At 44.5% G+C, this 20,229-nt stretch overlaps 1 long non-coding RNA gene across 3 annotated transcripts in view; it reads left to right on the forward strand.

The window, feature by feature from the left end:
• Window positions 1-2,110: 2,110 nt before the first annotated feature.
• LOC113624023 (uncharacterized) overlaps window positions 2,111-20,229 on the forward strand; it is a 343,123-nt gene continuing 325,004 nt past the window's right edge. For all 3 annotated transcript variants that reach the window (XR_003434170.1, XR_003434172.1, XR_003434171.1), the window contains exon 1: window positions 2,111-3,183. This is a non-coding gene — a long non-coding RNA (uncharacterized LOC113624023). The remainder of the gene's footprint in view (window positions 3,184-20,229) is intronic.

The following is a 20,229-nucleotide window of genomic DNA, read 5'->3' on the forward strand; positions in this document are numbered from 1 at the left end:
TGACCGGTCCCAGGACCCACTGAGAGCGAGGGGCGGGGCGCTGCCGGTTCTGGACCGGCCTATGGGATCTCCGCTAGTCAAGCAAGAGCCCAAGACTTCTTACTCCTCGGGTCCAAAAGGACTCGCCCCAGGAGAGAGCGGAGCCCGTATCCCAGAGAACTGTGACCTCTGGGCATCTGGAGGGAGGGTTAGTCAGTGGGTTTTGGGCTTCGACGGCTTGGGCCCAGGCAGCGCAGGCTGTGGTATGTCGCGCTTCGCCGCGACTTGTGTTAGCACCCCAGGGGAGAAGCCACATCTGTTCCTTTACTCGCCCGGTTAAGTGATTGTTCCGAGATGAGGACAGGGCGTGGGTACACACACAAACACACACACACACACACACACACACACACACACACACTCCACTACCGAGAGCTTTGATCACCTCTGAGGACCTGAGAGAGTGCCTCACTCGGTTCCTTTACTCTTTGAGGGAGTCCATTTCTCTCAGGGATTGACTGCTGCTGCCCTGTGTCCCTCACATTGCACCACCTCCCACCTCCCCAGGACACAAAGAACCTCTGCCCCAACTCAAGGACTTAGTAAGGACTGTGAAATGGGGAGGTTTGCCAAGGAGGGTTTTCCTTTCTGGCCCACCCACCTCTGATACCATGAATCCCCGCCCCTCCGTCCCCAGGCCCTGCCACGGAGAGACTTTCAGTACCGATTGTGCGTCCTTGGAAGAATGAATTCCTAAGCGCAGAAGTTTGGGGGATGGGGTGGGAGTGAGACAGGGTGCTGCCCAGAGACCTCCAGCCTGTTCTCAATGCCTCTATCATCTTGGTGGATGCAGAAACCACTTAGCAGCGTAGCTGGCTGCAGTCTATCCTCATGGCAGTGATTTCATAGACTGCAGTCACAGCGACTGCAAATGGAAGGGCAAGCCTGGGTCGCGGACCACCAGACCCCACGCAGGCTACAATTCCCTGATCCTAGTCTGTGGGTCGCATGAAAAGGCAACGAGATGGTCAGAAATGCTGGGTGTGTTTTATTGCCTGTCCACTCTATATAAGTGGCCAATTTTTTCCTGCTACACCTCTGGAAGATTCTGAACCACCCCGCAACCCCCGTTTTCAGACATTAAGTTTCCTTTGGCCTCACATGCCCAGCGTGGCTCAGGCCGGTTTTCGAGAGGAAAGGAGATGAGAGTCCGGCTGAGGCCCTTCCCAAAGTTGCTAGGCCTGCGATTCGTCTGTAGCGCAGGAGGTGGGGCAGCTACCCGGCTGGACTTCTCTAATAGGCGGGTAGAAGGCGCGAGAGACCCTCGGCGCAGCCTGGAGCTTCCTAGCGCTCGCTCTGGGAGTAGAACAGGAGCGCCCTGGGGGAAAGAAGAGCCCGCAGGGGCTTCTTCCTAGAGGAAGAGTTCAGGTTCTACCCCGTCCTTCCGGAATGTAGCTAGGGGTTTGGGGCGCACGAAGGGCCATTTTCCCCCGCTTACTTCCTTGTCTCGGGATTCAGGGCTAGTATAGGGTCCTGGGGGGAGGGAGAAACGCAGTAAGATGGTCTAGGGCTCCCGGACGGCACCTCATCTGCAAGAACGTGGGACCTGTGATATCATCCCCACCCCCTCCCCTGGAACCTTGGCGTCCGTAGAACCGGCTCAAAGGCGTCCCATCCCACCTTCCAGAACATTATGGCACTGTGACGTCAGGGCATCCTCCCGGTGACACAGTGATGTCACACAGGCCTCTGGCAAGAGCGCAAGGGATCCGCGACGTCTACATCGGTATCTCATTTACGTACTTCCATGACGTCACAGATGGGCCACACCTGGAGCAGTGACACTATTGCTCCCACATTTCCCGGTCCCGCCCCTCAAATCCTGCCCACAGGTGAGCCAAGAACCGGTTCGTCCCCACCGACAGAATCCGCAGAACCGAAGCTTTGGCAGATGCCGTTAGTGAAGGAGGGTGCCCAGCAGCTTCCGCCTCCGGGATCTGGTGGCTTAGAACAGTCTCCATGCCCTAGGGTTTCCAAGCACCAGCTGCCGTGGGGTACTCGCCCCGCCCACCTGGCCCCACCCGTCCGCCTCCCCGCCCATTGCGCAGGCCCGGCGCGCAGGCGCAGCCGGAGCTCACCAGCCCGAGCAGTGGGCGCGCGGGCGCGGTGTCTCCAGGCGGTCGCGGGCTGTCGCTTCCGACTTCTGTTTCCCACTTTCAGGGATCACAAACTCGGGGTAACAGTGGCCCGGCGGGCACATCCAGCTGTTGGCGTATGTGAGCGCCAGAGATGCCGACGAGAAGAGGGCAGCTCCGGGTTTAATGCGGGCTGGAGACCCTTGGAGTTCCTTTGGCGTCTCGAATCCAGCGCAGCCGTGGTCCGACGGAGATCCCTGGGATTCGACCTGCCAGGGATGGTGCGGCCGGACCCTGCCCTAGATCAGAAAGTCCCGTGCGTAGCCAGCCTTTTCGGGCAGGGTCTCTGAGGCAGAGGTCTCGCGCCCCCGGCGGGGCGGAGCTCCTAGAAGCGCAGGCCCTACGCGTCCAGCCCGGCTTTTGGGGCCGCCTCTAGGGCCACACTGATGGTTGGGCCCAGTTTGTGTGTTTCAGATGAAAAATTCACAAGGGACATGAGATTCATATCTCATGGGGATCAAACCTCATGTCAGTGGCACAGGAGGAATTAGAAGCCGTGTTTCCTTCGAGACCTGAAGATCCAGTTCTAGGTTTTCCTGCTGCTCCCAAGCTTTGGGCAAAGTAACTACACTTCTCTGAGCCTCATAATGGTGATAATACTCTTCCCACTTACCTCATTAAGTTAATGTAAAGGTCAAAGTCATACATGTTTTCTCAGTCATTTATTAACTGCTTGAACTAAAAACTGGACCCTAATGTGTTGCAGAACAACTTGGGCATTTTGGAAGCACCGTGTAAAAGTATTATTAGAAAAGCTTCTCTCAGCCTCCTGAAGTAACCTGCCTCCCAAGCTGCCTTATTCCTAGGAGAATCTTCATCTTCCCTTTATCATAGCCCAGGGATCCTGAAGTGGGATGGAAGAAGGGTATCTGACCTGGACTGGTGGTCTTGAGACCTTCTGGAAAACTGGAAAGAAGACTTTTTTTTTTAACTCCATGGAGACAAATGGATTAATCAGTTCACAGATTATCATTATGTTTGGTTGAGAGAGGAAGTCTGGTGACAAAATGTAAGTGCCCCATTCACACCACTCCTTTGAGCATATGCTTAGGGAGAAAAAAATCACCCCGGGGGCAGACTGAGGTGTGGGGCAGGGCAGGGGCCTATGTATGTGGTAGGTGTCACTGAATAAGTAGCAGGGGGTCTTTCACTCTGCAGACACCTCCCTCTGTAGTCTCCTTTGGATCTCTGCTTCCTCTGACTTGTGGTAGAGTGTCCTAGCCCACAGAAAAGCTGGTCACACAATACTATCACGTGGACATATTTGCAGGAATGTTTGTGTCATCCCCCAGCCGCCTAAGCCCTGGCATCTGCTGCCATTTTGTTTTTTTTACATTTTAAAAAATTGAACTATAGTTGATTTACAATGTTGTGTGAATTTCTGCTGTGCAGCAAAGTGATTCAGTTATACGTATGTGTACATTTTAAAAAATATTCTTTTCCACTATGGTTTGTCATAGGATATTGAATATAGTTAGTTCCCTGTGCTATACAGTAGGACCCTGTTGTTTATCCATCCTGTATATAATAGCTTACATCTGCTACCCCCACCCTCCCACTCCATCCCTCCCCCAACCCCCTCGGCAACCACAAGTCTGTTCTCTGTATATGTGAGTCTGTTTCTCTATCATAAATAGGTTCATTTTGTGTCATATTTTAGATTCCACATATGCTTGTTATCATATGGTATTTGCCTTTCTCTTTCTGACTTACTTCACATAGTATGACAATCTCTAGTTGCATCCATGTTGCTGCAAATGGCATTTTTTCTTTCTTTTTTATGGCTGAGTAGTATTCCGTTGTATATATGTGCCACATCTTCTTCATCCATTCATCTGTTCTTCCATTCTTGGCCATTTTTCCTGGCCAGTGCTGGTTCCAGCTCCAGCAATAAGAATATAGAAGGACTAACCCAGACAAGTGGGATGGTTTGAGATGGATGAAAGATGGGATGAATCGGCTGAGAGTTTTGTTTTTCCTTTCCAAACACTTAGCTGGCTCATTTAGCTCAGCAATCTCTGGGGAGGTATAAAGCATAATTAATTTATTTTTAATGATGGGTTTGATTGAACTCTTTTGCTGGGGAGATAAGATAAGGAGTTTTGTCATGACAGGTGCAGGGATGGATTGCTTTTTGTCATTCACAGCAGTGGGTACCACTTGGAGCCTGTAGGTAGGTGGTGGCATGAGATGAGAAACTTTACAGGGGACATGAAAGAAAACTAGAGGAAATGGGGTAGGAATGGCTAGATTCTTTGCCACTCCAAGGACCAGAGAGGGAAAATGAGCTTCCAGAGAATACGAGCCTTGCCTTAAATAATGAGATTTACTTGGAAGATTGGTTCACTTCTTATTGACCTGGGTCAGAAGCTGAGCGTCTTTGTGCAGTCAGAGTTCAGAATATCTTCAGTATGTCACAGCGTACGTAGCTCCTCCTGTAGGTCTGCAGTAGGCCAAGAACCAGAGCAGGTGTGATGCTGTCGCTGTCAGGAACAGTCTCCATGGTCTTGTCATTTGGAGAGATCAACTGACACTGAAATTTTTGTTTTTAATTTTTATTGGGGTATTTACAATGTTGTGTTAGTTTCAGGTGACACTGAAATACTTGAGCAGTTACTCTAAGGCGGGTGGGACGGCTTGAAGAGTTCTTGTCAACTGTTATAGTGATCTATGTATCATAAAATCCATCTTTTTTAATGATAAGGTTCATATCTTCTATATTCTTTTTAATTTTTCCATTTCTTGTCTATTAATTCCTAACTCTGGTACTTAATGTGTTATAAACTCCCACCATGATGGGAGTTGTTTTCTTATTGTAGTTCTAATATATATATTTCTCCTAAAAGTAAATATACCCCCAATATAAGTATATTTTCAACATACATATATAACCCAAAATTTGTTTGGGTCTTCACCACCACCAATATGCTTCACAGTACTCCTCAGCTGCTCACATAAGGGGCATTAACTCCTTTAAATTTGGGGTACCTTCTGGGAAAACCAGATTATCTATAAGCCCAGGCTGGTCTTGTCCAGGTTTGTCTCTCCTTGACAATCAGCAATACTCAGAGGAGACTTCTCAGTTTGATGGTGTGGACAATGGCACTGCCTGGGGCTTTACCACTATGGGAAAAGTGTAAGGCATTGGTAGGGTTTCTCCAACCAGGAAGCCAGGCAAGCTTTTTCCCATGACAAATGATAAGTTTTAGTTTAATTATGATAAGTATGTATTTAACTGGGCCAGGGAGGATTGGACGTGCTGGGGGAGGGCATTGGGTTTTGATATGTTCCCTCAGCTTCCCCCTCCCAGCATTTTAAGTTAAACATTTCCAGGCATACAGAGAAATTGAAATAAATTTATAATGAACACCCAGTTACTCATCACCTAAATTTCACAATTAACATTTTACTATACTTGCTCTTTCACATATCTATCCATCAATCCATCCCTCCAACTTCTTAAAAATGAAAATCTACAAACATACCAAATAATTGAAAGAAGAGTACAAGGAGCACCTCATACCTTCCTCATAGGGTCAACAATTGACAATGTTTTATTTGTTTCTCGCTGTCTTTCTCCTTGAACCATTTGAAAGTTAGTTTGATTATATTTCATCCCTAAATACTTCAGCACACATCTTTTAGGAATAAAGGCATTATTCTGTATAACCACAACATTGCTATCACACTGAAGAAAACTAACAATAATTTTATCTAAAAATCATCAAAAATATCCCATCTATGTTAAAATTTCCCCAAACTTTCCAACCTTTTGAATTAAAAAAAAATCATAATCCAATCAAAGTAGATTTTGTTGCATATATGTCTGTAGCATCTTTTAATCTAGAACCATTTCCCATTTTAAAAAACCTTTTTATTTTGAAATAATTATAGATATACAGGTATTGCAAAGATAGTACAGAGAGGTTCCATGCATCCTTCACCCATTTTCTCTCAATGGTTATGTCTTATGTAATGATTAATGCAGTATCATAACCGGAAAAATCAATGTTGGTACAATGTGTGTATATTCTTATGCTGTTTTTTCACAGACATAGCAATAGTAATGGGTCGATTCCTGCAACCACCACCACAATCAAGATATAGATTTATATCATCACCACAAAGATCTACTGGTGTCATCATTTTACCACTTTGAGTGAATGTAGAAACCTTACCCCCTGTTATGGACTGAATGTGTCACCCCCAAATCCCTGGGTTGAAATCCTAATCCCCAGTGAGATGGTATTAGGAAATGGGGCCTTTGGGAGGTAATTAGGTCATGAGGCTAGAGCCCTCATGGATGGTATTGGTGCCCTTTCAAGAAGAGTCATGAGAGAGCTTGCTTCCTTCCTGCCTGTTCTCCACCGTGTGATGACACAGCAAGAAGACAAGACGGCCATCTGTAAAACAGGAAGATAACTGTCACCAGACACTGGATTTGCTGGCTCCTTGATCTTGGACCTCCAGCCTGTTGTTTAAGCCAACAAGTCGATGGTATTCTGTTATAGCAGCCCAAACTAACTAAGACACCTCCTTTTAGGCTCCCTGTTTATGTCATAATAGTCTTAAATATTTACTCTATCTACATTGAGATGCAGGCCAAACAATGCTATGCTTTTTGCTTCGACCACCAAGCATAACTTAGACAACTCAAGAGGAGAGGAAAGGTTTATTCTATGCAGCCACGTTTTTGCTTTTACCATTGTTCTTTCTTTCTTCCTGATGTTCCAAGTTTCCTTTTTTTAAAAAATCATTTCCATTCTGTTTTGAGAACGTTTTAAAGCCATTATTTTAGAGGAGGTCTGGTGTGGAAAATCCTCTTACTTTTTTCCTGTATCTGAGAATTTTTTAATTTCTCCTTCATTCCTGAAAAATAATTTCGCAAGGTACAGAATTCTGGGTTAACACGTCTTTCTTTTCAGCACTTGCAAAAGGTTGTGCTAGAACCACTCAGCTTCCATGGTTCTGATGAGAAACCTGCTGTCGGTTGAATTATTTCTGCCCTTTATGTAAGGTGCCATTTCTCTCTTGCTGCTTTCAAGAGATTTTCTTGGTCTTTAATTTTTTAATTGTCTGAAGTTTGATTATGATGGTTCATGGTATGGATTTCTTTGGGTTTATCCATTCGGGGTTTTGCCCAGATTTTTAAATCTACAGGTTTACAGCTTTTTCCATATTTGAAAGAATTTCAGTTATTCTTTCTTTTCCATATTTGAAAAATGTTCAGCCATAATTTCTCCAGATACTTTTTTCAACACCGTTCTCTTTCTCCTCTATTTCTTAGACTCCAATGACACAAATATACGTCTTTTGTTATCATCTCACAGCTTTTTGTGGTTCTGTTCACCTTTTTTCAGCCATTTTCTCTCTGTTGTTCAGCTCAGGTAGCTCCTATCGTCTCTTCCACTTCACTGATTCCTGTGTCCCCTCTGTTCTGCTGTTTTTAAAACGTTCAATGATTATATTTTTAAAAATTCTAAAGTTTCCATATGGGTTTTCTTCATATATTCTATTATTTTACTGAGACTTTCAGTTGTTTCAGGGGTTCATAATTGCCCACTGAAGTATTTTTATGATGGCTGCTTTAAAATTCTTGCCTAATTCCAGCATCTGTGTCACCTTGAGGTTGATGTCTGTCGATTATCTTTTCTCTTTCAAGTGAAGATTTTCCTGGTTCTTGGTCTGACATGTAATTTCCAATTGTACCCTTGAAATTTCTGGTATTATGTCATGAGACTCTGGATCTTATCAAAATCTATTTCAGCAAGTCTCCTCTGACTTGCTGCGCTGGTTCGGGAAGAGGGAGGTTATGCTTTGCTACCATCCCGTGGGGGTGAAGGTCCTTACTACTTGGTGGAGGTGGGATTTCAGGCTCCCTGCTAGGCCTCCGCTGACGCCTCCTAGGCTGGGGGGAGCGAGGCCCAAGTCCCTTCTTGTTGCTTCTGCTGGGGGTAGGTAGAAGGCCTCGTTACCTCTGGGTAATGTGTAAGTTTGGCTTCCCTCTCAGCCTTCTCTGATACACCCGGGTGGGGCAGGGGGGAGCACCTTTTTACAGCCAGACAAAGACGGAAGTCCAGGCTCCCCACTCAGTCTTTGCTGCCTGGTAATCGGTGGCTTTTTGGATATCTTGTTGCTTAAGTGAACCAATATTGGCCTTACAGAAGTATACACTAAGTGACAGATTTCTTCACAAATTTCCACTTCCTGGGATTGCTTCTCCATTTATTGTTCTAAGGTGACCCTGGGTTGCCACTCTACTATATTGTGGTGTTTTACACTTCCTAATGCAAAATTATCACCCTATGTTTTGACATAAAATGCTCTGGAGTGGTACTTTATTATAAAATTACAAAACTTTGCCTGCTCTCAAATGTTGGTATGTAGGGTCTCTGTGGATAAAAAGAACAATTGATATTTTTAGATTAGTTGTAACCTCTTGAGTTTTGATCCAGTAAGACTGTGTTTTATTACATTGTTTATGAAAAGAAAAAAATCTAATGTATATAGTGGCTGGGAGCATGGATTTGTTTTTTGCCCTACTCCCTTGTCTGGATTTCAGATCATAATTTTAAACATACATTTGTCCATAGAATTTTTTTTTTTTTTTTTTTTTTTTTGCGGTACGCGGGCCTCTCACTGCTGTGGCCTCTCCCGTTGCGGAGCACAGGCTCTGGACGTGCAGGCTCAGCGGCCGTGGCTCAAGGGCCCAGCCGCTCCGCGGCGTGTGGGATCTTCCCGGACCGGGGCATGAACCCGCATCCCCTGCATCGGCAGGCGGACTCTCAACCACTGCGCCAGCAGGGAAGCCCCCTATAGTGCTTTCTCAGGTAAGTGTAATCTGCTAGCATGAAGGCTGTACCTATTATTTCCATTTTACCTGGTATTTAAAAAGAAACCCTTGAAAATTCAGAAGGCAGGTAAAGCAATCCTGCCAGTTTAATGAAGATGAAGCTGTAAGAGTGTCAACCGCTCACTGAGGAGCCTGGCGGCCAGAGGGAAGGAGGGGCACGGGTGTGCTGTGACTCATCCCACGAGGCCAGGGCTTTCTCTAGTTTCCTTGTAGCACGTAGGGTCTCTGAAGGGGGCGTGGGGAGCTCTGCTATGAAGGAACCATCCAGAAACCTCAGCCTTGTGAATTTTCCCTTCCACTTGCCTTGTTTTGTCTCTCCACGATGAGATGGGAGGAGTGACATGGCTGTCAGAAAACCCTCATCCCTCTGGGTTGGTGAATGTCTCCCTCTGGCCTCTCTGAGCCAAGGGGTCCGTCCTGAAGACAAGCCTCTGTCCGGTGCCCTCCGAGGCACGCAGCCTGTCTACAAAGCTAGTCAGAATGCAGGGGAGGGAGGCCTGTCTGTCCTCTCAGTAATCCCCACGTCACCGCACCTCCAAAGGCTGCTCACCCTGACAGAGGGGATGTGATGGGCAGCCTGTCAAATAGATTGTGAGTGCACTAGCAGGATTAGCGGTGAAGGCGAATATTCCAGCCTTTCTAAAGTTCATTCACAGCCTCTGAGACTGGCCTGCTCAGCGTCTCTGTACTTTCATTCCACAACAGAGTTTAATTTATAACATTAGTATAGAATGCTATCTGAGATTTCTTTTCCTTCTTACCGATAAGCCAGCTGAAATACTTCAGCAGCCCCGCAAAACCAGATGCTTTGTTCTTGGCAGGGATTGAAGTATGACTGATTTTATTTTTGCTTGTCAAAGTAATATACCCTCATTGTGGAAAAATTGGATCAGAAAAGTATAAGGGAGACATTTAAAGTATTCAGTCCTTTCACCAGATATTACCTCTGATGCCATCTTGTGTCTTCATGAAGTTTTTCATCTATGCATAGATATTAATCAAAATTGCAATTATATTGTATATTGGATTTGGTTTCCTTTTTCAAAAAAACAAATATTGTATCATCAACTTTTGCCAGTTTTCTTCCACTTCTAATGAAAACGCCTGTGAAATATTTTATGTGAATATATTTGCAGTTCTCTATTGATGTGTAACAAATTACCACACACTCAGCAACTTAAAGTAATACCCATTTATTAGCACACAGTTCTGTAGATCAGAAGTTGGGGTCTCTGCACAGGTCTCAGAAGGTCAAAATCAAAGTGTCAGCTGGGCTAAGTTCTCCTCTGGAGGCTCTGGGGAGAATCACTTACAAGCTCATTCTTGTCATCAGGTTTCAGTTCTTCGAGATGGTATGGCTGAAGTCCTCATGTCCTTGCTGGTTGTTAGCTGGGGACTGCTCTTAGCAGCTGGAGGCCACCTGTCTTTTTTTTTTTTTTTTTAAGAAGATGTTGGGGGTAGGAGTTTATTAATTAATTTATTTATTTTTGCCGTGTTGGGTCTTTATTTCTGTGCGAGGGCTTTCTCTAGTTGCGGCAAGCGGGGGCCACTCTTCATCACGGTGCGCGGGCCTCTCACTGTCGTGGCCTCTCTTGTTGCGGAGCACAGGCTCCAGACGCGCAGGCTCAGTAGTTGTGGCTCACGGGCCTAGTTGCTCCGCGGCATGTGGGATCCTCCCAGACCAGGGCTCGAACCCGTGTCCCCTGCATTAGCAGGCAGATTCTCAACCACTGTGCCACCAGGGAAGCCCCTGTCTTCCTTTGACATGTGGCTCCCTTGATCTGCAAGCCAGCAATGGTGCATTGACTCCTTATTGTGTTTTGAATCTCTGGCTTCTTCTCTGATCAACTGAGAAAACGCTTTGCTTTTCAAGGACCCATCTGATTAGGTCAGGCCCACCAGAATACTCTGTCTCAAGGTTGACTGTGTCCTATAACAAGACCTAATCAGGGGAGTCAACTTCATCATATTGATAATTGCCAGGATTATGCAGGGCATATATCTCTACTACCACAATATTATAATTTACTTACTAGTCTCCCTGTTTTAAAAAACTGAGTCATATGGCCACAATTTCATAGTTACGTCTGCCAAAGCACTGCTTCCTGGATAAAAAATGAGATACATTGCCTCTTTGGAGCTTTGTTTGGGAATCCTGCTTTTGGTGAATCAGGTGTGAGAGTGGGGCTATTGCAGTCTTTTGCTGTACAGTTGGTGTATTAGTTTTCTAGGATCGCCGTAACAAAGTATCATGAGCTGAGTGGCTTAAAACAGTAGAAGTTTATTGTTTCACAGTTCTGGAGGCTAGAAGCCTGAAGTCAAGGCGTCAGTAGAGCTATAGTCTCTCTGAAATCTGCAGAAGAATTCCTTCTTGCCTCTTCTTGGTCCCTGGTAGTTAGCCGGCAATCCTTGGGTTTCCTTGCTTTGTAGCTGCATAACTGCAGTGTCTGCCTCCCCCATCAGTGCCATTGTTTCTGTGAGTCTGTGTCTCCACGTGGACATCTTCATAGAGGGACACCAGTCACATTGGATTAGGGGCCCACCCTACCCCAGTATAATTTCATTTTAACTTAACTAATTACATCTGTAAACAATCCCATTTTAAGAAAAGCTCACATTCTGAGCTTTGGGTATTAGGACTTTAGTATATTTTTGGGGGTGGATACAATTCAACATTTAACAATTGGTATAGAATGTTAGGTGACTAGCTTAGTGGAAACTGAATGGACACCTAGAGTGGTAGGTCTTGAATCAGAAGCAGATGCCACAGGTGTAGTTATTTCAGCAAAGATTGGGTAAGCTGGCTAGGCTGTGGGGTAGCATGCTAGCAGGTGGTGCTGGGCCAGGTTTGACTACTAATTCCTGCAGATAGGAATATAGTGATATCAATATCCTGGGGTTAAGGCCATGCCTGAAATTTCCTGTTGTAAAATCCTTTGCCCAAGTTTTGACTAGTGGCCCCGAGGTTCAGTGAGCTGAGCGCTGTAGACAAAGGGCAGATACAGCTAAGGCTTCTCTGAGAAATGGTCCTGGAAGCAGTGACTATGTATAATGTCGGAAAATGTATTTCCACCTCTCTTTTGCTTTTGCTGTTGACTTAAGTTTGCACAGATCTTTTTAGTTTGGAATGTGATTTCACAGTTTATTATCTTTTGTAATTTTCACATCCACCCTGTGAAGTTGAAATGGCTATTTCTTTTTAGGTATAGTGAAATTAAGTAGTGAAATTATACCATAACTGCCAACACAATGAAAAGTAGATATTGCTGTTTAATTTTACAGACGAGAAGCTAAGAAAGATTAAGGGGCTTGTCTCGTGGCACTTGTAAGCTGTAGAACTGGGACCGGGACTCCTGTCTGTGTCCTTCCTAGGCTTGTGCATTGTCCCCACACTGTGCTACCAAGCTGACCACTAACTTGGACCTGCCTAGAGAATGTCAGCACCAGCATAGCACAGGGATGCCAGAAGTCCCACTTTCAAAAGTATTCTCTAGACTCAACACTGTGTGACCTTGGAAGCTTAGGTTAATTTTCCTTGGCTTCATTCATTCAACAATTTTTTCTTACAGTTTCTTTTTTTTTTTCCAGCTTTATTGAGATAAAATTGAAATATAACATTTTGTAAGTTTAAGGTGTGCAATGTGATTATTTGACACATGTATATATTGTGAAAATGATTACTACAGAAAGATTGGTTAACACCTCCATCAACGGACATAATTAGCTTTTGTGTGTGTGTGGTGAGAAGATTTAACTCACTCTTTTAGCATCTTTCAAATATACAATACAATACAATATTGTTAACTGTAGTCACCATGCTGTGCATTAGATCCCCAGGACTCATCATAGAGCTAAAGTTTGTACCTTTGACCAACATCTCCCCACTTCCCCCACCCCCAGCTCCTAACCATTCTACTCTGTTTCTACGAGTTCAGCTTTTTTAGATTCCACAAATAAGTGAGATCATACGGTATTCTTTTCTTTGTATAATTTCTTTGCTTATTTCACTTAGCGTAATGCTCTCAAGTTCCATCTACGTTTTTACAAATGGCAAGATTTCCTTTTTTTTTGAAATTTATAAATTTGATTATTTATTTATTTTTGGCTGCGTTGGGTCTTTGTTGCTGCACGCGGGCCTTCTCCAGCTGTGGTGAGCGGGGGCTACTCTTCGTTGCGGTGTGCAGGCTTCTCATTGTGGTGGACTCTCTTGCTGTGGAGCACGGGCTCTAGGTGCACGGGCCTCAGCAGCCGTGGCACACGGGCTCAGTAGTTGTGGCTCACAGGCTACGGAGCACAGGCTCAGCAGTTGTGGCACACGGGCTTAGTTGCTCCGCGGCATGTGGGATCTTCCCAGACCAGGGCTTGAATCCGTGTCCCCTGCATTGGCAGGCGGATTCCCAACCACTGCACCACTGGGGAAGTCCCAAGATTTCCTTTTTTTAATGGCTAAATAATATTTGTATATTTACATTTTTATCTATCTATCTAATGTATGTATATATAAAGTGACATTTTATTTATCCATTTGTCCATTGATGATCACTTTGGTTGTTTCCATATTTGATTATTGTGCATAATGTTGCAGTGAACATGGAAGTGTAGGTATCTCTTCAAGATAGTACTTTCATTTCCTTCAGATACATATCCAGAAGTGGGATTGCTGGATCATATGGTAGTTCTATTTTTAATTTTTCAAGGAAACTCCTACTGTTTTCCATAGTGGTTGTACCAATTTACATTTTCACTAACAGTGCACAAGGGTTCCCTTTTCTCCACATCCTAACCTACAATTGTTATCTCTTGTCTTTTGACAATAGTTGTTCTAACAGGTGTGAGGTGATATCTCATTGTGGTTTTGATTTGCATTTCTCTGATGATTAGTGATGTTGAGCGCCTTTTCATGAACTTGTTGACAATTTGTATGTCTTCTTTGGGAAAATGTCTATTCAGGTCCTCTGCCCATATTTTTAATCAGACTATTTGTTTTTCTGCTATTGAGTTGTATGAGTTACTCCCCTTCATCCCTGACATTTTTTCTTTTTGATGTCATGATTTATGTCTTTTTATACCGTGTGTCCATTAACAAATTATTTTAGCAATCATCTCACTCTCTCCTGACGTGCAAAGTTTCTGCTGAGAAATCCTCTGATTAGCCTTATGGGGGTTCCCTTGTATGTGAAGAATTTTTTTCTCTTGCTTCCTTTAAAATTCTTTCTTTGTCTTTGATTTTAGACAGTTTCATTATAATGTGTCTTAGAGAAGGTCTTCGGGGTTGAAATTATTTGGAGATGTGCGAACTTCATGAACTTGGATGTCCAAATCTCTCCCCAGTGTTGGGAAGTTTCAGCTATTATTTCTTTAAATAAGCTTTTGCCCCTTTCTCCCTCTCTTCTACTTCTGGGACTCCAATAATACATGACTTTTTATCTTATAGTTCCTGTAGGCTTTCTTCAATCTTTTCATTCTGTTTTCTTTGTTCTCCTCTTACTGGATAATGTAAAAAAATCTGTCTTCTACCTCACAGATGCTTTCTTCTACTTGATCCACTCTGACGTTGATGCTGTCTATTACATTTTTCATTTCATTCATTGTATTCTTCAACTCCAGAATTTCTGTGTTGTTGTTGTTTTTGATAATGATTTCTGTCTCCCTGATAAACTTCTCATTTTTTAATTGTTTTCCTGATTTCATTGAACTGTCTGTGTTTTCTTGTAGTCACTGAGCTTCCTTAAAATGACTATTTCATATTTTTTATTGGGCAGATCTCAGATCTTCATTTCTTTGAGGTTGGTTACTGGAAAATTATTGTGTTTCTTTGGTGGTGTCATGTTCCCTTAATTTAAAATTTTCCTTGAGGTTTTGTATATATTTGAAGAAGCAGTCACCTCCTCCAGTCTTTACTAACTGATTTTCAGAGAGAAATACCTTCCGTTTCTCTAAATATCATCTGTGTTAGGAATTCTGAGCTTTTCTCCATCTTTTCTGATGGAACTCCTGTTCCACAGTTCTTGTTCCCTCTTGGTGGGGGAATTCTGAAGATTGCACGCCTTCTCTCAATCCTGAAAAGCCACACTTGGTGTTAGCGTGCTCCATTTTGCTTTCCGTAGGACCCTACTGAGTGCTCACATTTGTGTGTTTCCTCACAGTTGTGAAGATTTGGGCTGGCTTTCTGCAAGGGCTTGCTCTTGCTGCCATAGGGGGAGCTGACCACAGGGTGGGGCCAGGCTGTGGAGCACTGGGGGTGTCTGTACCAGTTGGGGGGATCTGTGGGTGAGCCCAGTGGCTCATTGGTGGGCTTCCTGATGGAATGTACAACACAGTTCGTAGGATCCATGTTATTTATTTATTTATTTTTTTCCCGTACGCGGGCCTCTCCCTGCCGTGGCCTCTCCCATTGCGGAGCACAGGCTCCAGACGCGCAGGCTTAGCGGCCATGGCTCACAGGCCCAGCCGCTCCGCGGCATGTGGGATCATCCCGGACCGGGGCACGAACCCACATCCCCTGCATCGGCAGGCGGACTCTCAACCACTGCGCCACCAGGGAAGCCCAGGGTCCATGTTCTCTTGATGCTGCCCAAGACCCCTAGCTGCTGTTCTCCAAGCCCACTCCCCAGTCATGCAGCACACCTCAGTATTCTGGGTGGGGTGGGAAAGAATTGGGTGTCTTTGGTGGTGTTGCGCATAGCCAGGGAAGCTGGGTGCTCACTCACATGTTCCCATTTTCCCTCATCAGAAGAATCACAGGCTGAGGAGGTCTCTCTTGGCAGTGAGCTGTGCTGTCTTGGGGAGGGGTGATGTAGGTAAAATGAAACTGATCCCCTTACCCTCTTGATTGCATCCAATCTTGGAATATTTTTTTCCTCCAGCCACGTGGTAGAACTTCTCTACTAGACTTCTGGGCTTCCACAAAGGCACCCTCATCTGTAGGTGATGATCTAAATAGAATTCTTGGAGAGGAAGGTGGTAGAAAACTCTTATTCCACTGTGCTGATGCTATCACTCTTTTAACATTTATTTCTTGAGCACTTATATGCCAGGCTGTATTCTAGGCCCTGGAATTATAGCAACATAAGATAAAATGCTTGAGGAGTTTGTCTTCTAGAATTGCATCAGTTTCATTATTTGGAAAGTGGGAGTAAAAACAGTTATATGCCTAATTAAGTTGTGAAGAAAATCATTCATGTAATGAGTTTATCCCAGTGCCAGGCACATCATAACTTTCAGTAAGTGTCAGCTATTTATACAGAGATCACACACAGTGAGAGGTGGGTCTGAGTCTTGACTCTTTGGGAACTTCAGTGCACGTGGTGTGGACACACTGAATAATCTGGGGGAAGGTGGAAGTTTGGATCCTGGGAAAGCACACCTTTTCCAGATCTAGGATTGAAACACAAAGCTGGAATACAGTGTTGTCTTGAGGGCAGTGGCAGGGCCTCCCAAAGAGCAAGGTTTGGGAGACATGCACCAAGTTCATCTACTCATTCAACATATGCTTCTCTACCCCAGTTGCTCAGAGCTGTGGCCAGAGGTGAAGGATTCCACGCTGCAAAGGAAGAATCAGTGAGGACCAAAAGCGATGCGACAGCAGTCACATTGTGTAGAGTGCATTGCTGGTCTTACATTTTGTTTTGCCTAAGTGGCCCACTGTATTATTAGATGCCTGTCTTAAATTCCTACACCTCAGTATGTGGTATTAACTCCAGTAGAAAACATGCAACCCGCCCAAAGCTAACACAGTTTAAGAAATGTAATATTTTATATGCATCACATTTTAAAAAGCTGTTTTTTGTTGAGGAATGGGGTAACCACTACCGGACATTTTACTTTGCCTTGGGGATACAACTCTGAGAGTTGGAGTTTATACTATAATTTAGCTAATCTGCTCAGGTTCAGCATCTGTATTCCTTTAAGTAGCATTTAATATTACAGCAGGAAATCTTTACTGTTTTTCTATGATAAAGAAACATTACTAGACTATACTGTATTATGTGCTCAAACTGGCTTGCCATCTCTAGTGAACTGTAGACAAAGTGGAAACAGATAGTGAGTGGAGAGGAGATGCTTGCATGATCAACCCACAAGGGTTGCCTCCCACAAGGGTTATAGGTCTGCAGCACGCATGTCGGGCCCACAGAGCAGGGCTCAGGTCTTTCTAGAGCCCCCTGAGAGGGAGAAAGTGACGTCTGTCTCTCAGGTTGGTTGTGATGCTTATATGAGAGAGTATGTACAATAAACCTCATCCACTGTGGGCATTCAGCAAACACAGTTTACTCTCCTTTTTTGTAATCTTCTGCTTTATGAATTCAGTTTTCTTGTGTATTTTTTCAAAGCAGTTATAAATTAACCCACATTAATTTCTTATTCCTAGCTGGAGGATCTGACACACAGAAGGGATCAGTGGGAGTTTGTGGGGCGAGTTGTTTGTGGTATTTGGTGTAAAGGTGTTTCCTGTCCAGGTCCCTTGTTGGCAGCAATAGGGGAGGGTTTGGAGATGCGGTTCTGTCTCCCAGCTCTTGAGCAGCCCACACCGACAGGTTAGACGTAGCTGGTTAGGCTCTTTCCAGGTAAAGCTCATGGGAGAGTTATTCCTGTCTCCATATTTGAGCTCTGTAATACATATGCCCTGCCTTTAAATCTGCCTTTCAAATACCTGGTCACATTCTGTGCACAGTACCAGAGTTTGCAAATTCAGGGAAGAACTAGATAGCCCCTACCCTTGGGAAGTCAATGATTAAGTAGCAGAGAGAGTACTATACAGACAGACAGATACACACACAGACACACATTCATGCATACATGTACATATGTGCTTGTGTGTGTGTGTGTGTGGTGAGTATTTTGGGAGGTAGTGTTCTAAAGTAAGGGGAAGCACTCAGCGTGAGAGATTCAAAGTTGTGAGTGTGGGGACCATGTTTTGTATGTCACAATTAGGATCCATCGTCTGATAAGAGCCTAGGTCCATAGAAAGTCAAAGGAATAAGGCTTAACGTTGAAGTAGTCCCAGAATAAGGCTGCCTCCTTAAGAGGTAGTTCTTGTTCTCAATAAATATACAGTCTAGTTAGAGAGACAGTCACGTGCACATCCCTGGATAAAAGGGAGTGCAGCTCGGTGAGATGTGTCATAGAGGCAAGAGGAGGACCCAGAGGGACCCATGGCTCCTCAGAGCTATGGGAGATGAGGAAGGAGAGGGAGAGAGTTTAGTGTCAGTGAGCGTCAAAGGGCTCTGGGAGAAGAGGGAGTGCTAGGTCTGGAAGGATGCTGTAAAAAGGCCTGGCTGCAGTCTTGTCTAAGCAGGGAGATCAAAGAGCCTTTACTAGATTTAAGGCAATGAGGCACACATCCTTGGGGAGCCAGGTGCTTCTGTGGCCAAGGACTCTGCAGCTTGTCTGGCTGGCTCTCAGTAACATGGTTGAGAACAGACATGCGGGACTGATTAGAAAACTGCTGTGCTCGGGAAAAAAAATGTAGACGTCAGAGACATGAAAATGAAAACATACAAGCAGTTGCAAATGGAATGTGCCTATCTTTGTGGTTTACGCACCCAAAGACCTGGTGAGCAACCAACCTGTAGATGCCGCTGGGGAAGACATGTCTGCGGAGGCCCCTTCTTTCTCCCTTGTACACTGATGGCTCTCCTTGGATGGCACCTGAACGTCTATCATAGTTTCTTTTCTGAGGTAGGACCTTCCTCTCACTGATTGTTACCAGGAAGTGAACTGATAACCCACTAAACTCAGGCTTCATCAGACTCTCAGGAGGAAATCTCTGTGTGTGTGTGTGTGTGTGTGTGTGTGTGTAAAACAAAGGGATGAAGGACCCACTCTGGAGACCTATTGTTGACATCTGGAAAGTTACCTAAGCCTTCTGAATCTTAGATTCTTCTTTAGTAAATGGAAATAATAATACCTATCTTGACGAGTTCTTGAGAGGACTAAATATAGTAACAAATCAAATAGGTTAGTACAATGCGTGGCACATATTAGGTACTCAGTAAATCTCACCTGTTGCTATTGCTATTTTGGGGGGTACACGGTGCTGTACTATGGGTACATTCTGGGTATCCTTAGAGCAGACTTAACAGTCGTTTCGGTGGGGGTGTGGGCACAGGCAGACACATTGCTGTCCATAGTGCTGAACCATCCTTGCCTAGGGCATGGCTGTGGCTCCCAACCCCAGGCCACTGTGGATGCTGCATAGTCTCTCCCAGGAATTCTGAGCCAGGAACGCTGAATGAAGAGACCCAGATGGTAGAGAAGCACACTAGCAGTGGCTTTTGGATAAGTCACTGAGAAATTTCTATGGAGAGAAAAAGAGACATTTTAATCCCTTTTAGGTACTTATATGACCAAAAAAAAAAGAAAAACCCATCACCCTAAACTGACATAGCTGAAAATGCTGATACTAGTAAGACATGCGTACTCTGTGATGGAAAGCTGTGCACGTGTTAATGTGAATGGTGAGTTTGGGTAGTTAGCAGAATCCGAGAGGGGTGGAGATTGTTTAAGTGAGGCAGCATTAACAACTGGGTTAAAACAACATTTTAATAGACATTTAAAAATTTTGGCTCAGTAAAATATTTGTAATTTTCACAATGTCACAGAACAAATAAAACCAATATTTTATAATGTACCTTGTCAATTTCATGTAATGTTGAAAATTTAAGCATGCTTCTGGGTGTAGTACATTTTCTTGGAGAATGGGAAGTTTTGAAGGGCAGGTGTCTCCCTCACATTCCTTCCCTGGGGTACTCTGGTGATGATTCTGGGTGTATTGTTTTCTCTGGGGCCTCTTTTTCCATTTCCCTCCGCTTCTCACAACAGTCAACAGTTAACCTGCCTCCTAATGTCTACCCGCTAGTCAATTTATCCTTTCATCCATCCATCCACTTCCAGATAGTAAGATATGCAACTATTGAACATCTACTGCATGTTACATATGCTGGTGCTTTGTTGTGTATTTTGCACCGAGAAAGTAGCTCAACTAATCTGCTTGTTATCATGGCAAACCCTGACCTTGGACCCAGCCCCTCCAGAATCCACTGATACTGTGTTTATTCTTTCATTCAACAACACTCACTAAGCACTTATTATTAGCTAGCTACTGTTCTAGGTAGTGGGGATACAGCAAAAAATAGTGCGATCCAAGGACTGGATTACTGAAATGGGCTTTTGAATGAGTCCGTTTTTGCCATCAACCTCCTG

The sequence above is a fragment of the Aethalodelphis obliquidens genome, unplaced genomic scaffold (genome assembly GCF_003676395.1).
Source record: "Aethalodelphis obliquidens isolate GAN/ISIS:26980383/991018 unplaced genomic scaffold, ASM367639v1 scaffold12, whole genome shotgun sequence".
Taxonomy (NCBI): domain Eukaryota; kingdom Metazoa; phylum Chordata; class Mammalia; order Artiodactyla; family Delphinidae; genus Aethalodelphis; species Aethalodelphis obliquidens.